General features: G+C 54.4%; 1 long non-coding RNA gene across 1 annotated transcript in view; it reads right to left on the bottom strand.

The window, feature by feature from the left end:
* Positions 1 to 6305: 6305 nt before the first annotated feature.
* LOC137309566 (uncharacterized) overlaps positions 6306 to 23371 on the bottom strand; it is a 43506-nt gene continuing 26440 nt past the window's right edge. Inside the window, exons 2-3 of the long non-coding RNA XR_010959895.1 lie at positions 10568 to 10610; positions 6306 to 6635 (exon numbers count right to left, since the gene is read on the bottom strand). This is a non-coding gene — a long non-coding RNA (uncharacterized lncRNA). The remainder of the gene's footprint in view (positions 6636 to 10567; positions 10611 to 23371) is intronic.

The following is a 23371-nucleotide window of genomic DNA, read 5'->3' as shown; positions in this document are numbered from 1 at the left end:
ATGAGCTGATGCTGGGATTATACTGAGTGGGATATTAAAGGGTATAGGGAGTGAGCTGGAGCGTGGGATTATACTGGGTGGGATATTAAAGGGTACGGGGATTGAGCTGATGCTGGTATTATACTGGGTGGGATATTAAAGGGTACGGGGATTGATCTGATGCGTGGGATTATACTGGGTGGGATATTAAAGGGTACGGGGAATGAGCTGATGCTGGGATTATACTGGGTGGGATATTAAAGGGTACGGGGAATGAGCTGATGCTGGTACTATAGTGGGTGGGATATTAAAGGGCACAGGGAGTGAGCTGATGCTGGTATTATACTGGGTGGGATATTAAAGGGTACGGGGAATGAGCTGATGCTGGTATTATACTGGGTGGGATATTAAAGGGTACGGGGAGCGAGCTGATGCTGGGATTATACTGAGTGGGATATTAAAGGGTACGGGGAATGAGCTGATGCTGGGATTATACTGAGTGGGATATTAAAGGGTACGGGGATTGAGCTGATGCTGGTATTATACTGGGTGGGATATTAAAGGGTACGGGGAGTGAGCTGATGCTGGTATTATACTGGGTGGGATATTAAAATGCACGGGGAGTGAGCTGGAGCGTGGGATCATACTGGGTGGGATATTAAAGGGTACGGGGAATGATCTGATGCTGGGATTATACTGGGTGGGATATTAAAGGGCACGGGGAATGAGCTGATGCTGGGATTATACTGGGTGGGATATTAAAGGGCACGGGGAGTGAGCTGATGCTGGGATTATACTGGGTGGGACATTAAAGGGTACGGGGAGTGAGCTGATGCTGGGATTATACTGGGTGGGATATTAAAGGGCACAGGGAGTGAGCTGATGCTGGTATTATACTGGGTGGGATATTAAAGGGCACAGGGAGTGAGCTGATGCTGGTATTATACTGGGTGGGATATTAAAGGGCACAGGGAGTGAGCTGATGCTGGTATTATACTGGGTGGGATATTAAAGGGCACAGGGAGTGAGCTGATGCTGGGATTATACTGGGTGGGATATTAAAGGGTACGGGGAAGTGAGCTGGAGCGTGGGATTATACTGGGTGGGATATTAAAGGGTACGGGGAGTGAGCTGATGCTGGTATTATACTGGATGGGATATTAAAGGGCACAGTGAGTGAGCTGATGCTGGAATTATACTGGGTGGGATATTAAAGGGCACAGGGAGTGAGCTGATGCTGGAATTATACTGGGTGGGATATTAAAGGGCACAGGGAGTGAGCTGATGCGTGGGATTATACTGGGTGGGATATTAAAGGGCACAGGGAGTGATCTGATGCTGGGATTATACTGGGTGGGATATTAAAGGGTCCAGGGAGTGAGCTGATGCGTGGGATTATACTGGGTGGGATATTAAAGGGTACGGGGATTGAGCTGATGCTGGTATTATACTGGGTGGGATATTAAAGGGTACGGGGAGTGAGCTGATGCTGGGATTATACTGGGTGGGATATTAAAGGGTACGGGGAGTGAGCTGATGCTGGTACTATAGTGGGTGGGATATTAAAGGGTATAGGGAATGAGGTGGAGCGTGGGATTATACTGGGTGGGATATTAAAGGGTACGGGGATTGAGCTGATGCTGGGATTATACTGGGTGGGATATTAAAGGGTACGGGGAGTGAGCTGATGCTGGGATTATACTGGGTGGGACATTAAAGGGTACGGGGAGTGAGCTGATGTGTGGGATTATGCTGGGTGGGATATTAAAGGGCACCGGGAGTGAGCTGATGCTGGTATTATACTGGGTGGGATATTAAAGGGCACAGGGAGTGAGCTGATGCTGGGATTATACTGGGTGGGATATTAAAGGGCACAGGGAGTGAGCTGATGCTGGGATTATACTGGGTGGGATATTAAAGGGCACAGGGAGTGAGCTGATGCTGGGATTATACTGGGTGGGATATTAAAGGGTACAGGGAATGAGCTGATGCTGAGATTATACTGGGTGGGATATTAAAGGGTACGGGGAATGAGCTGATGCTGGGATTATACAGGGTGGGATATTAAAGGGTACGGGGAGTGAGCTGATGCTGGTATTATACTGGGTGGGATATTAAAATGCACGGGGAGTGAGCTGGAGCGTGGGATTATACTGGGTGGGATATTAAAGGGTACGGGGAATGAGCTGATGCTGGGATTATACTGGGTGGGATATTAAAGGGCACGGGGAATGAGCTGATGCTGGTATTATACTGGGTGGGATATTAAAGGGCACGGGGAGTGAGCTGATGCTGGGATTATACTGGGTGGGACATTAAAGGGTACGGGGAGTGAGCTGATGCTGGGATTATACTGGGTGGGATATTAAAGGGCACAGGGAGTGAGCTGATGCTGGTATTATACTGGGTGGGATATTAAAGGGCACAGGGAGTGAGCTGATGCTGGTATTATACTGGGTGGGATATTAAAGGGCACAGGGAGTGAGCTGATGCTGGTATTATACTGGGTGGGATATTAAAGGGCACAGGGAGTGAGCTGATGCTGGTATTATACTGGGTGGGATATTAAAGGGCACAGGGAGTGAGCTGATGCTGGGATTATACTGGGTGGGATATTAAAGGGTACGGGGAAGTGAGCTGGAGCGTGGGATTATACTGGGTGGGATATTAAAGGGTACGGGGAGTGAGCTGATGCTGGTATTATACTGGATGGGATATTAAAGGGCACAGGGAGTGAGCTGATGCTGGAATTATACTGGGTGGGATATTAAAGGACACAGGGAGTGAGCTGATGCTGGAATTATACTGGGTGGGATATTAAAGGGCACAGGGAGTGAGCTGATGCTGGTATTATACTGGGTGGGATATTAAAGGGCACAGGGAGTGAGCTGATGCTGGGATTATACTGGGTGGGATATTAAAGGGTCCAGGGAGTGAGCTGATGCGTGGGATTATACTGGGTGGGATATTAAAGGGTACGGGGATTGAGCTGATGCTGGTATTATACTGGGTGGGATATTAAAGGGTACGGGGAGTGAGCTGATGCTGGGATTATACTTGGTGGGATATTAAAGGGTACGGGGAGTGAGCTGATGCTGGTACTATAGTGGGTGGGATATTAAAGGGTATAGGGAATGAGGTGGAGCGTGGGATTATACTGGGTGGGATATTAAAGGGTACGGGGATTGAGCTGATGCTGGGATTATACTGGGTGGGATATTAAAGGGTACGGGGAGTGAGCTGATGCTGGGATTATACTGGGTGGGACATTAAAGGGTACGGGGAGTGAGCTGATGTGTGGGATTATGCTGGGTGGGATATTAAAGGGCACAGGGAGTGAGCTGATGCTGGTATTATACTGGGTGGGATATTAAAGGGCACAGGGAGTGAGCTGATGCTGGGATTATACTGGGTGGGATATTAAAGGGCACAGGGAGTGAGCTGATGCTGGGATTATACTGGGTGGGATATTAAAGGGCACAGGGAGTGAGCTGATGCTGGGATTATACTGGGTGGGATATTAAAGGGTACAGGGAATGAGCTGATGCTGAGATTATACTGGGTGGGATATTAAAGGGTACGGGGAATGAGCTGATGCTGGGATTATACAGGGTGGGATATTAAAGGGTACGGGGAGTGATCTGATGCTGGGATTATACTGGGTGGGATATTAAAGGGTACGGGGAAGTGAGCTGGAGCGTGGGATTATACTGGGTGGGATATTAAAGGGTACGGGGAGTGAGCTGACGCGTGGGATTATACTGGGTGGGATATTGAAGGGCACAGGGAGTGAGCTGATGCTGGAATTATACTGGGTGGGATATTAAAGGGCACAGGGAGTGAGCTGATGCGTGGGATTATACTGGGTGGGATATTAAAGGGCACAGGGAGTGATCTGATGCGTGGGATTTTACTGGGTGGGATATTAAAGGGCACAGGGAGTGAGCTGATGCTGGGATCATACTGGGTGGGATATTAAAGGGTACGGGGATTGAGCTGATGCTGGTATTACACTGGGTGGGATATTAAAGGGTACGGGGAATGATCTGATGCTGGTATTATACTGGGTGGGATATTAAAGGGTACGGGGAGTGAGCTGATGCTGGTACTATCGTGGGTGGGATATTAAAGGGTATTGGGAGTGAGCTGGAGCGTGGGATTATACTGAGTGGGATATTAAAGGGTACAGGGAATGATCTGATGCTGGTATTATACTGGGTGGGATATTAAAGGGTACGGGGAGTGAGCTGATGCTGGTACTATAGTGGGTGGGATATTAAAGGGTATTAGGAGTGAGCTGGAGCGTGGGATTATACTGAGTGGGATATTAAAGGGTATGGGGATTGAGCTGATGCTGGTATTATACTGGGTGGGATATTAAAGGGTACGGGGATTGAGCTGATGCTGGGATTATACTGGGTGGGATATTAAAGGGTACGGGGATTGAGCTGATGCTGGGATTATACTGGGTGGGATATTAAAGGGTACGGGGAATGAGCTGATGCTGGGATTATACTGGGTGGGATATTAAAATGCACGGGGAGTGAGCTGATGCTGGGATTATACTGGGTGGGATATTAAAGGGTACGGGGAGTGAGCTGATGCTGGGATTATACTGGGTGGGACATTAAAGGGTACGGGGAGTGAGCTGATGTGTGGGATTATGCTGGGTGGGATATTAAAGGGCACAGGGAGTGAGCTGATGCTGGTATTATACTGGGCGTGATATTAAAGGGTACGGGGAGTGAGCTGATGCTGGGATTATACTGGGTGGGATATTAAAGGGAACGGGGAGTGAGCTGATGCTGGTATTATACTGGGTGGGATATTAAAGGGCACAGGGAGTGAGCTGATGCTGGGATTATACTGGGTGGGATATTAAAGGGCACAGGGAGTGAGCTGATGCTGGAATTATACTGGGTGGGATATTAAAGGGCACAGGGAGTGAGCTGATGCTGGGATTATACTGGGTGGGATATTAAAGGGCACAGGGAGTGAGCTGATGCTGGTATTATGCTGGGTGGGATATTAAAGGGTACAGGGAGTGAGCTGATGCTGGGATTATACTGGGTGGGATATTAAAGGGCACAGGGAGTGAGCTGATGCTGGAATTATACTGGGTGGGATATTAAAGGGCACAGGGAGTGAGCTGATGCGTGGGATTATACTGGGTGGGATATTAAAGGGCACAGGGAGTGAGCTGATGCTGGAATTATACTGGGTGGGATATTAAAGGGCACAGGGAGTGAGCTGATGCGTGGGATTATACTGGGTGGGATATTAAAGGGCACAGGGAGTGAGCTGATGCTGGGATTATACTGGGTGGGATATTAAAGGGCACAGGGAGTGAGCTGATGCGTGGGATTATGCTGGGTGGGATATTAAAGGGCACAGGGAGTGAGCTGATGCTGGGATTATACTGGGTGGGATATTAAAGGGCACAGGGAGTGAGCTGATGCGTGGGATTATGCTGGGTGGGATATTAAAGGGCACAGGGAGTGAGCTGATGCTGGGATTATACTGGGTGGGATATTAAAGGGCACAGGGAGTGAGCTGATGCTGGGATTATACTGGGTAGGATATTAAAGGGTACGGGGAGTGAGCTGATGCTGGGATTATACTGGGTGGGATATTAAAGGGTACGGGGAGTGAGCTGATGCTGGCATTATACTGGGTGGCCCATGTGGAGGGAAACACTAGCACAGACCTGATGCGCCAAACGGCCACTTTCTGTGCTGCAATGTTCCACAATGTGCCACACACTAAATGCTGCAGTAAGGTGTCGGACATGGAACAAAGTTAGCACAAGTCCTGGAAATGGGACTTGAACTCACAACGTGCCAACAGAGGCGGGAGTGCAGCCAACTGAGCCAAGGAGGACACACCAGTGGTTCTCCTGCCACCTTTTCAGCAGCAACACCTTGACTCGACTTTTCACACAAGCAAGACCATAAAGGTCATGTCCCTCCCCGGATAGCAAGCTCTGGGATTGATCCTCACTGATCCATTCTCAGAAGCAGCCCAGTTACTTCCTGGAGATGAAAGATGTCCAGTTACTCAGCCCCCTCCCCAGGTTTGAAAGTAGCATTCAGCTCAGGTCTATCGCCCACAGGGTCTGGGCTCAATGCACTGAGAAACCCTTTATTTGAGTCGGGATTTCATCCCATCTCCAGTGGATTTCAGTACCAGAACCACACACAACTGGGACTCCCACACTGTGTTAGATCAGCCCAAGAAACTGGTGATTGGAAGTTTGTCTTATTGTGGAGAACAAAGGGATATAGAATGTAACTTAAGTTCTCATTTCATTAAAAAAGAAACCAGAGTGTTCCAGAAACGTTTATTCAAAGAGAGGCTTTGGGAACTGGACTTTTGGTCCCAGGTCAGAGTTTCAATATTTGTTTCAACTTCAAATTCTTCCTGAAATTCAGCCAGAAGAACCGTTTACTTTGCTGTGTAAAGTGACACCATGATTGGTTCCGGTCATCTTGTGGGCCGCTTGTAAACGCAGGCTCAAAGCTGTCAAGGTTGTGTCCTTGTGCTGTTCAGCAGCCTTTTCACAGCAAGTCGTAGAAATAGTCCAGCCCCTGTCCCAGTTCCCAGATAGATATCCCGGTGCCCAACTTTTTAGCCAGTTCCAACCGTGCCTCAATAGACTGGAAAAGAAGAATGGAAGGGATGAGCAGGCCTGCTTTACACACTGCACCGTGCCCTGTGGTTTTAGGCATCAGTACACCTGACTGATTACAATGTACCACCTTCTCCTCCGACGTGAGGTCAGAATGTGGATCCAATAAACGTACAGTTCAACCACAGCAGGCTCCAGCCACCCATTCATCAGCTCTCTCCGTGCCTCAGGCACTAACTGCTCACTCAGGTCAAGCTGCGTGGTGCACAGTGCTGGTGTCCCCGAGCTCCACCTGTGCAGTACTGCCCACTTAACCCACCCATCTCACCTCCTACACCTCGAGCATCAATGTGTGAGTGACTTCAGCCAATAAAGCCACTCCTGATTAGCACTTATTACTCTAATAGAACATAAGACAGTAACACGTTTCAGCACAGGAGCTGAAAACATACTGAAGCGGTCAGCCCAGGGAGACTGCAGACTTCCTTGGACCCTGTTGGGAGCTAAATGGTTTGAATTGACAGCGAGCAGTGGATTTTTAAAAAAAAAGCTTTTTATTAAAATGTTGTCGTTTCCACTTCTGGCCACTGTTAACAAATAGTCTTTAAACTGCAGAATTGGAGGGCAAGGAGGCAGCTTGTGGGGAGAGCCGCTCGAGAATATTCTGAATGGACTGTTGACATTCAGAGGAAATGAAACCATAAACTCGCTGAGCAGACCAAGCTATGGGCTCCTGTTTGGTTCAGTTTCTCACTCTGAATTTACACAGACAGGCCAGGCAGGTCTCCACTTTGACCAGCAGTCTGTGCTGAGTTAGGCAATATCAGCCAGGGCAATGGGAGAGGCACGACAACCGGTCTCAATGGCCCTGGGTTAAGGAGGGAAAAATAAGTGCGAAATTGTAGCTGGTGATTTTTATGCAGTGTACCTCACTGAAAGAAGCAGTTCAGCGAAGGAAATCAGGAGGAAGATGTACAGTGAATACGGAACACAAAGTTCAGCCTCTGCCAGTGATGCACTCCAATAACTTGCATTCAGTATCTTTAATAGAATAAAACATCCCAAGGCATTTCTCACAGGAGAGAACAGGCTGAGCGGCAGTGGAAGAATTCTGAGTGCTAACCAGGCACACGGTCAAAATGTTAGGTGTTGAGGACACTGGGAGAAGCAGCAAGACCAAAACGGATTAGCGATGGAACACCAGAGCGTAAGACATGGGCAGCTGAAAACTCTGCCTCCAAGTGAGCCTTGTGAGGGGATTTATAGGAGATATCCCATTGCCACAGGGACCGGGGGCACTGAACTCAGGACATATCCCATTTCCACAGGGACCGGGGGCATTGAACTCAGGACATATCCCATTACCACAGGGACCGGGGGCACTGAACTCAGGAGATATCCCATTACCACAGGGACTGGAGGCACTGAATTCAGGAGATATCCCATTACCACAGGGACCGGGGGCACTGAATTCAGGAGATATCCCATTACCACAGGGACTGGAGGCACTGAACTCAGGAGATATCCCATTACCACAGGGACCGGGGGCACTGAACTCAGGAGATATCCCATTACCACAGGGACCGGGGGCACTGAATTCAGGAGATATCCCATTATCACAGGGACTGGAGGCACTGAATTCAGGAGATATCCCATTACCACAGGGACTGGAGGCACTGAATTCAGGAGATATCCCATTACCACAGGGACTGGAGGCACTGAATTCAGGAGATATCCCATTACCACAGGGACCGGGGGCACTGAATTCAGGAGATATCCCATTACCACAGGGACTGGAGGCACTGAACTCAGGAGATATCCCATTACCACAGGGACTGGAGGCACTGAATTCAGGAGATATCCCATTACCACAGGGACCGGGGGCACTGAATTCAGGAGATATCCCATTACCACAGGGACTGGAGGCACTGAATTCAGGAGATATCCCATTACCACAGGGACTGGAGGCACTGAATTCAGGAGATATCCCATTACCACAGGGACTGGAGGCACTGAATTCAGGAGATATCCCATTACCACAGGGACTGGAGGCACTGAATTCAGGAGATATCCCATTACCACAGGGACTGGAGGCACTGAATTCAGGAGAGATCCCATTACCACAGGGACTGGAGGCACTGAATTCAGGAGATATCCCATGACCACAGGGACTGGAGGCACTGAATTCAGGAGATATCCCATTACCACAGGGACTGGAGGCACTGAATTCAGGAGATATCCCATTACCACAGGGACTGGAGGCACTGAATTCAGGAGATATCCCATTACCACAGGGACTGGAGGCACTGAATTCAGGAGCTATCCCATTACCACAGGGACCGGGGGCACTGAATTCAGGAGATATCCCATTACCACAGGGACTGGAGGCACTGAATTCAGGAGATATCCCATTACCACAGGGACTGAAGGCACTGAATTCAGGAGATATCCCATTACCACAGGGACTGGAGGCACTGAATTCAGGAGATATCCCATTACCACAGGGACTGGAGGCACTGAATTCAGGAGATATCCCATTACCACAGGGACTGGGGGCACTGAATTCAGGAGATATCCCATTACCACAGGGACCGGGGGCACTGAACTCAGGAGATATCCCATTACCACAGGGACCGGGGGCACTGAATTCAGGAGATATCCCATTACCACAGGGACCGGAGGCACTGAATTCAGGAGATATCCCATTACCACAGGGACTGGAGGCACTGAATTCAGGAGATATCCCATTACCACAGGGACTGGAGGCACTGAATTCAGGAGATATCCCATTACCACAGGGACTGGAGGCACTGAATTCAGGAGATATCCCATTACCACAGGGACTGGGGGCACTGAATTCAGGAGATATCCCATTACCACAGGGAGCGGGGGCACTGAATTCAGGAGATATCCCATTACCATAGGGACTGGGGACACTGAATTCAGGCGATATCTCATTACCACAGGGACTGGGGGCACTGAATTCAGGAGATATCCCATTACCACAGGGACTGGGGGCACTGAATTCAGGAGATATCCCATTACCACAGAGACCGGGAGCACTGAATTCAGGAGATATCCCATTACCACAGGGACAGGGGGCACTGAATTCAGGAGATATCCCATGACCACAGGGACCGGGGGCACTGAACTCAGGAGATATCCCATTACCACAGGGACTGGGGGCACTGAATTCAGGAGATATCCCATTACCACAGGGACTGGGGGCACTGAATTCAGGAGATATCCCATTACCACAGGGACAGGGGGCACTGAATTCAGGAGATATCCCATTACCACAGGGACAGGGGGCACTGAATTCAGGAGATATCCCATTACCACAGGGACAGGGGGCACTGAATTCAGGAGATATCCCATGACCACAGGGACCGGGGGCACTGAATTCAGGAGATATCCCATGACCACAGGGACCGGGGGCACTGAACTCAGGAGATATCCCATTACCACAGAGACCGGGAGCACTGAATTCAGGAGATATCCCATTACCACAGGGACAGGGGGCACTGAATTCAGGAGATATCCCATGACCACAGGGACCGGGGGCACTGAACTCAGGAGATATCCCATTACCACAGGGACTGGGGGCACTGAATTCAGGAGATATCCCATTACCACAGGGACTGGGGGCACTGAATTCAGGAGATATCCCATTACCACAGGGACAGGGGGCACTGAATTCAGGAGATATCCCATTACCACAGGGACAGGGGGCACTGAATTCAGGAGATATCCCATTATCACAGGGACTGGGGGCACAGGTGGCACTGAATTTTTCCAGTTCGGATTCTTCCCAATCAACACCCAGGGAATGCTGGGAAGAATGCCAAACCGCAGTCGTCCTGATGGACCGTTTACGAATACAGCCAGGTACAATAGAATTTAATAACCAACCACAGCAGGAACTGTTGAACTGTTTGTCAGACCGATGAATTTTCTTACCTTTAATGTAGGGTAAAAGACAACATGTTTCCCACCCTGGTATCTGAAAAAAGTGACATTTTTTTTTCAGGTTTAGAGCAGTTTTGAAATGATTCACAATCATCATTTACACATCCCGATACCTGGCTCACTCCCACTGACATCCCGATACCCGGCTCACCCCCACTGACATCCCCAGACCTGGCTCACTCCCACTGACATCCCGATACCCGGCTCACTCCCACTGACATCCCGATACCCGGCTCACTCCCACTGACATCTCGATACCTGGCTCACTCCCACTGACATCTCGATACCCGGCTCACCCCCACTGACATCTCGATACCCGGCTCACTCCCACTGACATCTCGATACCCGGCTCACTCCCACTGACATCCCGATACCCGGCTCACTCCCACTGACATCTCGATACCTGGCTCACTCCCACTGACATCCCGATACCCGGCTCACTCCCACTGACATCTCGATACCCGGCTCACTCCCACTGACATCCCGATACCCGGCTCACTCCCACTGACATCTCGATACCCGGCTCACTCCCACTGACATCTCGATACTCGGCTCACTCCCACTGACATCTCGATACCTGGCTCACTCCCACTGACATCCCGATACCTGGCTCACTCCCACTGACATCTCGATACCTGGCTCACTCCCACTGACATCCCCAGACCTGGCTCACTCCCACTGACATCCCGATACCTGGCTCACTCCCACTGACATCTCGATACCCGGCTCACTCCCACTGACATCCCGATACCCGGCTCACTCCCACTGACATCTCGATACCCGGCTCACTCCCACTGACATCTCGATACCCGGCTCACTCCCACTGACATCTCGATACCCGGCTCACTCCCACTGACATCTCGATACCCGGCTCACTCCCACTGACATCCCGATACCTGGCTCACTCCCACTGACATCCCGATACCTGGCTCACTCCCACTGACATCTCGATACCTGGCTCACTCCCACAGACATCCCGATACCCGGCTCACTCCAACTGACATCTCGATACCCGGCTCACTCCCACTGACATCTCGATACCTGGCTCACTCCCACTGACATCCCGATACCTGGCTCACTCCCACAGACATCCCGATACCCGGCTCACTCCCACAGACATCCCGATACCCGGCTCACTCCAACTGACATCTCGATACCCGGCTCACTCCCACTGACATCTCGATACCTGGCTCACTCCCATAGACATCTCGATACCTGGCTCACTCCCACTGACATCTCGATACCCGGCTCACTCCCACTGACATCCCGATACCTGGCTCACTCCCACTGACATCTCGATACCCGGCTCACTCCCACTGACATCCCGATACCCGGCTCACTCCCACTGACATCCCGATACCCGGCTCACTCCCACTGACATCCCGATACCCGGCTCACTCCCACTGACATCTCGATACCCGGCTCACTCCCACAGACATCTCGATACCCGGCTCACTCCCACAGACATCCCGATACCCGGCTCACTCCCACTGACATCTCGATACCTGGCTCACTCCCACTGACATCTCGATACCTGGCTCACTCCCACTGACATCCCGATACCTGGCTCACTCCCACTGACATCCCGATACCCGGCTCACTCCCACTGACATCCCGATACCCGGCTCACTCCCACTGACATCCCGATACCCGGCTCACTCCCACTGACATCCCGATACCCGGCTCACTCCCACTGACATCTCGATACCCGGCTCACTCCCACTGACATCTCGATACCTGGCTCACTCCCACTGACATCCCGATACCTGGCTCACTCCCACTGACATCTCGATACCTGGCTCACTCCCACTGACATCCCGATACCTGGCTCACTCCCACTGACATCCCGATACCCGGCTCACTCCCACTGACATCTCGATACCTGGCTCACTCCCACTGACATCCCGATACCCGGCTCACTCCCACTGACATCTCGATACCTGGCTCACTCCCACTGACATCTCGATACCTGGCTCACTCCCACTGACATCTCGATACCTGGCTCACTCCCACTGACATCCCGATACCTGGCTCACTCCCACTGACATCCCGATACCCGGCTCACTCCCACTGACATCCCGATACCCGGCTCACTCCCACTGACATCCCGATACCCGGCTCACTCCCACTGACATCCCGATACCCGGCTCACTCCCACTGACATCTCGATACCCGGCTCACTCCCACTGACATCTCGATACCTGGCTCACTCCCACTGACATCTCGATACCTGGCTCACTCCCACTGACATCTCGATACCTGGCTCACTCCCAATGACATCCCGATACCTGGCTCACTCCCACTGACATCTCGATACCCGGCTCACTCCCACTGACATCTCGATACCCGGCTCACTCCCACTGACATCCCGATACCCGGCTCACTCCCACTGACATCCCGATACCCGGCTCACTCCCACTGACATCTCGATACCCGGCTCACTCCCACTGACATCTCGATACCCGGCTCACTCCCACTGACATCTCGATAGTCGGCTCACTCCCACTGACATCTCGATACTCGGCTCACTCCCACTGACATCCCGATACCCGGCTCACTCCCACTGACATCTCGATACCCGGCTCACTCCCACTGACATCTCGATACCCGGCTCACTCCCACTGACATCCCGATACCCGGCTCACTCCCACTGACATCTCGATACCTGGCTCACTCCCACTGACATCTCGATACCCGGCTCACTCTCACTGACATCCCGATACCCGGCTCACTCCCACTGACATCCCGATACCCTGCTCACTCCCACTGACATCTCGATACCCGGCTCACTCCCACTGACATCCCGATACCTGGCTCACTCCCACTGACATCCCGATACCTGGCTCACTCCCACTGACATCCCGATACCTGGCTCACTCCCACTGACATCCCGATACCCGGCTCACTCCCACTGACATCTCGATACCCGGCTCACTCCCACTGACATCTCGATACCCGGCTCACTCCCACTGACATCTCGATACCCGGCTCACTCCCACTGACATCTCGATACCCGGCTCACTCCCACTGACATCCGGATACCCGGCTCACTCCCACTGACATCCCGATACCTGGCTCACTCCCACTGACATCTCGATACCTGGCTCACTCCCACAGACATCCCGATACCTGGCTCACTCCCACTGACATCTCGATACTCGGCTCACTCCCACTGACATCCCGATACCCGGCTCACTCCCACTGACATCTCGATACTCGGCTCACTCCCACTGACATCCCGATACCCGGCTCACTCCCACTGACATCCCGATACCTGGCTCACTCCCACTGACATCTCGATACCTGGCTCACTCCCACTGACATCTCGATACCTGGCTCACTCCCACAGACATCCCGATACCTGGCTCACTCCCACAGACATCCCGATACCTGGCTCACTCCCACTGACATCCCGATACCTGGCTCACTCCCACTGACATCCCGATACCTGGCTCACTCCCACTGACATCCCGATACCCGGCTCACTCCCACTGACATCCCGATACCTGGCTCACTCCCACTGACATCTCGATACCTGGCTCACTCCCACTGACATCTCGATACCTGGCTCACTCCCACAGACATCCCGATACCTGGCTCACTCCCACTGACATCTCGATACTCGGCTCACTCCCACTGACATCCCGATACCCGGCTCACTCCCACTGACATCCCGATACCTGGCTCACTCCCACAGACATCCCGATACCTGGCTCACTCCCACTGACATCCCGATACCCGGCTCACTCCCACTGACATCTCGATACCTGGCTCACTCCCACTGACATCTCGATACCCGGCTCACTCCCACTGACATCCCGATACCCGGCTCACTCCCACTGACATCTCGATACCCGGCTCACTCCCACTGACATCTCGATACCCGGCTCACTCCCACTGACATCCCGATACCTGGCTCACTCGCACTGACATCTCGATACCCGGCTCACTCCCACTGACATCTCGATACCTGGCTCACTCCCACTGACATCTCGATACCTGGCTCACTCCCACTGACATCTCGATACCCGGCTCACTCCCACTGACATCCCGATACCCGGCTCACTCCCACTGACATCTCGATACCCGGCTCACTCCCACTGACATCTCGATACCCGGCTCACTCCCACTGACATCTCGATACCCGGCTCACTCCCACTGACATCTCGATACCCGGCTCACTCCCACTGACATCCCGAGACCCGGCTCACTCCCACTGACATCCCGATACCTGGCTCACTCCCACTGACATCTCGATACCTGGCTCACTCCCACTGACATCTCGATACCCGGCTCACTCCCACTGACATCTCGATACCTGGCTCACTCCCACTGACATCCCGATACCTGGCTCACTCCCACTGACATCTCGATACCCGGCTCACTCCCACTGACATCCCGATACCTGGCTCACTCCCACTGACATCCCGATACCCGGCTCACTCCCACTGACATCCCGATACCTGGCTCACTCCCACTGACATCTCGATACCCGGCTCACTCCCACTGACATCCCGATACCCGGCTCACTCCCACTGACATCTCGATACCTGGCTCACTCCCACTGACATCCCGATACCTGGCTCACTCCCACTGACATCCCGATACCTGGCTCACTCCCACTGACATCCCGATACCTGGCTCACTCCCACTGACATCTCGATACCCGGCTCACTCCCACTGACATCCCGATACCCGGCTCACTCCCACTGACATCTCGATACCCGGCTCACTCCCACTGACATCCCGATACCCGGCTCACTCCCACTGACATCTCGATACCCGGCTCACTCCCACTGACATCTCGATACCTGGCTCACTCCCACTGACATCTCGATACCTGGCTCACTCCCACTGACATCCCGATACCCGGCTCACTCCCACTGACATCCCGATACCTGGCTCACTCCCACTGACATCTCGATACCCGGCTCACTCCCACTGACATCCCGATACCTGGCTCACTCCCACTGACATCTCGATACCCGGCTCACTCCCACTGACATCCCGATACCTGGCTCACTCCCACTGACATCTCGATACCCGGCTCACTCCCACTGACATCTCGATACCCGGCTCACTCCCACTGACATCTCGATACCCGGCTCACTCCCACTCACATCTCGATACCTGGCTCACTCCCACTGACATCTCGATACCCGGCTCACTCCCACTGAGATCCCGATACCTGGCTCACTCCCACTGACATCTCGATACCCGGCTCACTCCCACTGACATCCCGATACCTGGCTCACTCCCACTCACATCTCGATACCTGGCTCACTCCCACTGACATCCCGATACCCGGCTCACTCCCACTGACATCCCGATACCTGGCTCACTCCCACTGACATCCCGATACCTGGCTCACTCCCACTGACATCCCGATACCCGGCTCACTCCCACTGACATCCCGATACCTGGCTCACTCCCACAGACATCCCGATACCCGGCTCACTCCCACTGACATCCCAATAACTGGCTCACTCCCACTGACATCCCGATACCTGGCTCACTCCCACTGACATCTCGATACCCGGCTCACTCCCACTGACATCTCGATACCCGGCTCACTCCCACTGACATCCCGATACCCGGCTCACTCCCAATGACATCTCGATACCTGGCTCACTCCCACCGACATCTCGATACCCGGCTCACTCCCACTGACATCCCGATACCCGGCTCACTCCCACTGACATCTCGATACCTGGCTCACTCCCACTGACATCTCGATACCCGGCTCACTCCCACTGACATCCCGATACCCGGCTCACTCCCACTGACATCCCGATACCCGGCTCACTCCCACTGACATCCCGATACCCGGCTCACTCACACTGACATCTCGATACCCGGCTCACTCCCACTGACATCTCGATACCTGGCTCACTCCCACTGACATCCCGATACCCGGCTCACTCCCACTGACATCCCGATACCTGGCTCACTCCCACTGACATCTCGATACCTGGCTCACTCCCACTGACATCCCGATACCTGGCTCACTCCCACTGACATCTCGATACCTGGCTCACTCCCACTGACATCCCGATACCCGGCTCACTCCCACTGACATCCCGATACCCGGCTCACTCCCACTGACATCCCGAGACCTGGCTCACTCCCACTGACATCCCGATACCTGGCTCACTCCCACTGACATCTCGATACTCGGCTCACTCCCACTGACATCTCGATACCTGGCTCACTCCCACTGACATCTCGATACCCGGCTCACTCCCACTGACATCTCGATACCCGGCTCACTCCCACTGACATCCCGATACCTGGCTCATTCCCACAGACATCCCGATACCTGGCTCACTCCCACTGACATCTCGACACCCGGCTCACTCCCACTGACATCTCGATACCCGGCTCACTCCCACTGACATCTCGATACCCGGCTCACTCCCACTGACATCCCGATACCCGGCTCACTCCCACTGACATCCCGATACCCGGCTCACTCCCACTGACATCTCGATACCCGGCTCACTCCCAATGACATCCCGATACCCGGCTCACTCCCACTGACATCTCGATACCTGGCTCACTCCCACTGACATCCCGATACCCGGCTCACTCCCACTGACATCTCGATACCTGGCTCACTCCCACAGACATCCCGATACCCGGCTCACTCCCACTGACATCCCGATACCTGGCTCACTCCCACTGACATCCCGATACCCGGCTCACTCCCACTGACATCTCGATACTCGGCTCACTCCCACTGACATCTCGATACCTGGCTCACTCCCACTGACATCCCGATACCCGGCTCACTCCCACTGACATCTCGATACCCGGCTCACTCCCACTGACATCCCGATACCTGGCTCACTCCCACTGACATCCCGATACCCGGCTCACTCCCACTGACATCCCGATACCCGGCTCACTCCCACTGACATCTCGATACCCGGCTCACTCCCACAGACATCTCGATACCTGGCTCACTCCCACTGACATCCCGATACCCGGCTCACTCCCACAGACATCTCGATACCTGGCTCACTCCCACTGACATCCCGATACCCGGCTCACTCCCACTGACATCTCGATACCTGGCTCACTCCCACTGACATCTCGATACCTGGCTCACTCCCACAGACATCTCGATACCCGGCTCACTCCCACTGACATCCCGATACCCGGCTCACTCCCACTGACATCTCGATACCTGGCTCACTCCCACTGACATCTCGATACCCGGCTCACTCCCACTGACATCCCGATACCTGGCTCACTCCCACTGACATCCCGATACCCGGCTCACTCCCACTGACATCTCGATACCCGGCTCACTCCCACTGACATCCCGATACCTGGCTCACTCCCACTGACATCTCGATACCCGGCTCACTCCCACTGACATCCCGATACCCGGCTCACTCCCACTGACATCTCGATACCTGGCTCACTCCCACTGACATCTCGATACCTGGCTCACTCCCACAGACATCTCGATACCCGGCTCACTCCCACTGACATCCCGATACCCGGCTCACTCCCACTGACATCCCGATACCTGGCTCACTCCCACTGACATCCCGATACCTGGCTCACTCCCAATGACATCTCGATACCTGGCTCACTCCCACTGACATCCCGATACCCGGCTCACTCCCACTGACATCTCGATACCTGGCTCACTCCCACAGACATCTCGATACCCGGCTCACTCCCACTGACATCTCGATACCCGGCTCACTCCCACTGACATCTCGATACCCGGCTCACTCCCATAGACATCTCGATACCTGGCTCACTCCCACTGACATCCCGATACCTGGCTCACTCCCACTGACATCCCGATACCCGGCTCACTCCCACTGACATCCCGATACCTGGCTCACTCCCACTGACATCCCGATACCCGCTCACTCCCACTGACATCCCGATACCTGGCTCACTCCCACTGACATCCCGATACCCGGCTCACTCCCACTGACATCCCGATACCTGGCTCACTCCCACTGACATCCCGATACCCGGCTCACTCCCACTGACATCCTGATACCCGGCTCACTCCCACTGACATCCCGATACCCGGCTCACTCCCACTGACATCCCGATACCTGGCTCACTCCCACTGACATCCCGATACCCGGCTCACTCCCACTGACATCCCGATACCTGGCTCACTCCCACTGACATCCCGATACCCGGCTCACTCCCACTGACATCTCGATACCTGGCTCACTCCCACTGACATCTCGATACCTGGCTCACTCCCACTGACATCCCGATACCCGGCTCACTCCCACTGACATCCCGATACCCGGCTCACTCCCACTGACATCTCGATAACCGGCTCACTCCCACTGACATCCCGATACCCGGCTCACTCCCACTGACATCCCGATACCCGGCTCACTCCCACTGACATCTCGATACCCGGCTCACTCCCACTGACATCCCGATACCTGGCTCACTCCCAATGACATCTCGATACCTGGCTCACTCCCAATGACATCTCGATACCTGGCTCACTCCCACTGACATCCCGATACCCGGCTCACTCCCACTGACATCCCGATACCCGGCTCACTCCCACTGACATCTCGATACCTGGCTCACTCCCACTGACATCCCGATACCCGGCTCACTCCCACTGACATCCCGATACCTGGCTCACTCCCAATGACATCTCGATACCTGGCTCACTCCCACTGACATCTCGATACCCGGCTCACTCCCAATGACATCCCGATACCCGGCTCACTCCCAATGACATCTCGATACCCGGCTCACTCCCACTGACATCTCGATACCCGGCTCACTCCCATAGACATCTCGATACCCGGCTCACTCCCACTGACATCCCGATACCTGGCTCACTCCCACTGACATCCCGATACCCGGCTCACTCCCACTGACATCCCGATACCTGGCTCACTCCCAATGACATCTCGATACCCGGCTCACTCCCACTGACATCTCGACACCCGGCTCACTCCCACTGACATCTCGATACCCGGCTCACTCCCACTGACATCCCGATACCTGGCTCACTCCCAATGACATCTCGATACCTGGCTCACTCCCACTGACATCCCGATACCTGGCTCACTCACACTGACATCCCGATACCTGGCTCACTCCCACTGACATCCCGATACCTGGCTCACTCCCACTGACATCCCGATACCCGGCTCACTCCCACTGACATCTCGATACCTGGCTCACTCCCACTGACATCCCGATACCTGGCTCACTCCCACTGACATCTCGATACCCGGCTCACTCCCACTGACATCCCGATACCTGGCTCACTCCCACTGACATCCCGATACCTGGCTCACTCCCACTGACATCTCGATACCCGGCTCACTCCCACTGACATCTCGAGACCCGGCTCACTCCCACTGACATCCCGATACCTGGCTCACTCCCACTGACATCCCGATACCTGGCTCACTCCCACTGACATCCCGATACCCGGCTCACTCCCACTGACATCTCGAGACCCGGCTCACTCCCACTGACATCCCGATACCTGGCTCACTCCCACTGACATCCCGATACCCGGCTCACTCCCAGACATCCCGATACCCGGCTCACTCCCACTGACATCCCGATACCCGGCTCACTCCCACTGACATCCCGATACCTGGCTCACTCCCACTGACATCTCGATACCGGGCTCACTCCCACTGACATCCCGATACCTGGCTCACTCCCACTGACATCTCGATACCTGGCTCACTCCCACTGACATCCCGATACCTGGCTCACTCCCACAGACATCTCGATACCCGGCTCACTCCCACTGACATCTCGATACCCGGCTCACTCCCACTGACATCCCGATACCCGGCTCACTCCCACTGACATCTCGATACCTGGCTCACTCCCACTGACATCCCGATACCCGGCTCACTCCCACTGACATCCCGATACCTGGCTCACTCCCAATGACATCTCGATACCTGGCTCACTCCCACTGACATCTCGATACCCGGCTCACTCCCAATGACATCCCGATACCCGGCTCACTCCCAATGACATCTCGATACCCGGCTCACTCCCACTGACATCCCGATACCCGGCTCACTCCCACTGACATCTCGATACCTGGCTCACTCCCACTGACATCCCGATACCCGGCTCACTCCCACTGACATCCCGATACCCGGCTCACTCCCACTGACATCTCGATACCTGGCTCACTCCCATAGACATCCCGATACCTGGCTCACTCCCACTGACATCCCGATACCCGGCTCACTCCCACTGACATCCCGATACCTGGCTCACTCCCACTGACATCTCGATACCCGGCTCACTCCCACTGACATCTCGATACCTGGCTCACTCCCACTGACATCCCGATACCCGGCTCACTCCCACTGACATCCCGATACCCGGCTCACTCCCACTGACATCCCGATACCCGGCTCACTCACACAGACATCTCGATACCTGGCTCACTCCCACAGACATCTCGATACCTGGCTCACTCCCACTGACATCCCGATACCCGGCTCACTCCCACTGACATCTCGATACCCGGCTCACTCCCACTGACATCCCGATACCTGGCTCACTCCCACTGACATCCCGATACCCGGCTCACTCCCACTGACATCTCGATACCCGGCTCACTCCCACTGACATCCCGATACCTGGCTCACTCCCACTGACATCTCGATACCCGGCTCACTCCCACTGACATCCCGATACCCGGCTCACTCCCACTGACATCTCGATACCCGGCTCACTCCCAATGACATCTCGATACCTGGCTCACTCCCACTGACATCTCGATACCTGGCTCACTCCCACTGACATCCCGATACCCGGCTCACTCCCACTGACATCTCGATACCCGGCTCACTCCCAATGACATCTCGATACCTGGCTCACTCCCACTGACATCTCGATACCTGGCTCACTCCCACAGACATCTCGATACCTGGCTCACTCCCACTGACATCTCGACACCTGGCTCACTCCCACTGACATCTCGATACCTGGCTCACTCCCACTGACATCCCGATACCCGGCTCACTCCCACTGACATCTCGATACCTGGCTCACTCCCACTGACATCCCGATACCTGGCTCACTCCCACTGACATCCCGATACCCGGCTCACTCCCACTGACATCTCGATACCCGGCTCACTCCCACTGACATCCCGATACCCGGCTCACTCCCACTGACATCCCGATACCCGGCTCACTCCCACTGACATCCCGATACCCGGCTCACTCCCACTGACATCTCGATACCCGGCTCACTCCCACTGACATCCCGATACCCGGCTCACTCCCACTGACATCTCGATACCTGGCTCACTCCCACTGACATCTCGATACCTGGCTCACTCCCACAGACATCTCGATACCCGGCTCACTCCCACTGACATCCCGATACCCGGCTCACTCCCACTGACATCCCGATACCTGGCTCACTCCCACTGACATCTCGATACCTGGCTCACTCCCACTGACATCCCGATACCTGGCTCACTCCCAATGACATCTCGATACCTGGCTCACTCCCACTGACATCCCGATACCCGGCTCACTCCCACTGACATCTCGATACCTGGCTCACTCCCACAGACATCTCGATACCCGGCTCACTCCCACTGACATCTCGATACCCGGCTCACTCCCATAGACATCTCGATACCCGGCTCACTCCCACTGACATCCCGATACCTGGCTCACTCCCAATGACATCTCGATACCTGGCTCACTCCCACTGACATCCCGATACCTGGCTCACTCCCACTGACATCCCGATACCTGGCTCACTCCCACTGACATCCCGATACCTGGCTCACTCCCACTGACATCCCGATACCCGGCTCACTCCCACTGACATCCCGATACCTGGCTCACTCCCACTGACATCCCGATACCCGGCTCACTCCCACTGACATCCCGATACCTGGCTCACTCCCACTGACATCCCGATACCCGGCTCACTCCCACTGACATCCTGATACCCGGCTCACTCCCACTGACATCCCGATACCCGGCTCACTCCCACTGACATCCCGATACCTGGCTCACTCCCACTGACATCCCGATACCCGGCTCACTCCCACTGACATCCCGATACCTGGCTCACTCCCACTGACATCTCGATACCTGGCTCACTCCCACAGACATCCCGATACCCGGCTCACTCCCACTGACATCCCGATACCCGGCTCACTCCCACTGACATCCCGATACCCGGCTCACTCCCACTGACATCCCGATACCCGGCTCACTCCCACTGACATCCCGATACCCGGCTCACTCCCACTGACATCCCGATACCCGGCTCACTCCCACTGACATCTCGATAACCGGCTCACTCCCACTGACATCCCGATACCCGGCTCACTCCCACTGACATCCCGATACCCGGCTCACTCCCACTGACATCTCGATACCCGGCTCACTCCCACTGACATCCCGATACCTGGCTCACTCCCAATGACATCTCGATACCTGGCTCACTCCCAATGACATCTCGATACCTGGCTCACTCCCACTGACATCCCGATACCCGGCTCACTCCCACTGACATCCCGATACCCGGCTCACTCCCACTGACATCTCGATACCTGGCTCACTCCCACTGACATCCCGATACCCGGCTCACTCCCACTGACATCCCGATACCTGGCTCACTCCCAATGACATCTCGATACCTGGCTCACTCCCACTGACATCTCGATACCCGGCTCACTCCCAATGACATCCCGATACCCGGCTCACTCCCAATGACATCTCGATACCCGGCTCACTCCCACTGACATCTCGATACCCGGCTCACTCC

This window comes from Heptranchias perlo, unplaced genomic scaffold, assembly GCF_035084215.1.
Source record: "Heptranchias perlo isolate sHepPer1 unplaced genomic scaffold, sHepPer1.hap1 HAP1_SCAFFOLD_169, whole genome shotgun sequence".
In the NCBI taxonomy this organism is placed as follows: Eukaryota; Metazoa; Chordata; class Chondrichthyes; order Hexanchiformes; family Hexanchidae; genus Heptranchias; species Heptranchias perlo.
The sequence above is the reverse complement of the archived record's forward strand: the minus strand, read 5'-3'. Positions and strand labels throughout refer to the sequence as shown.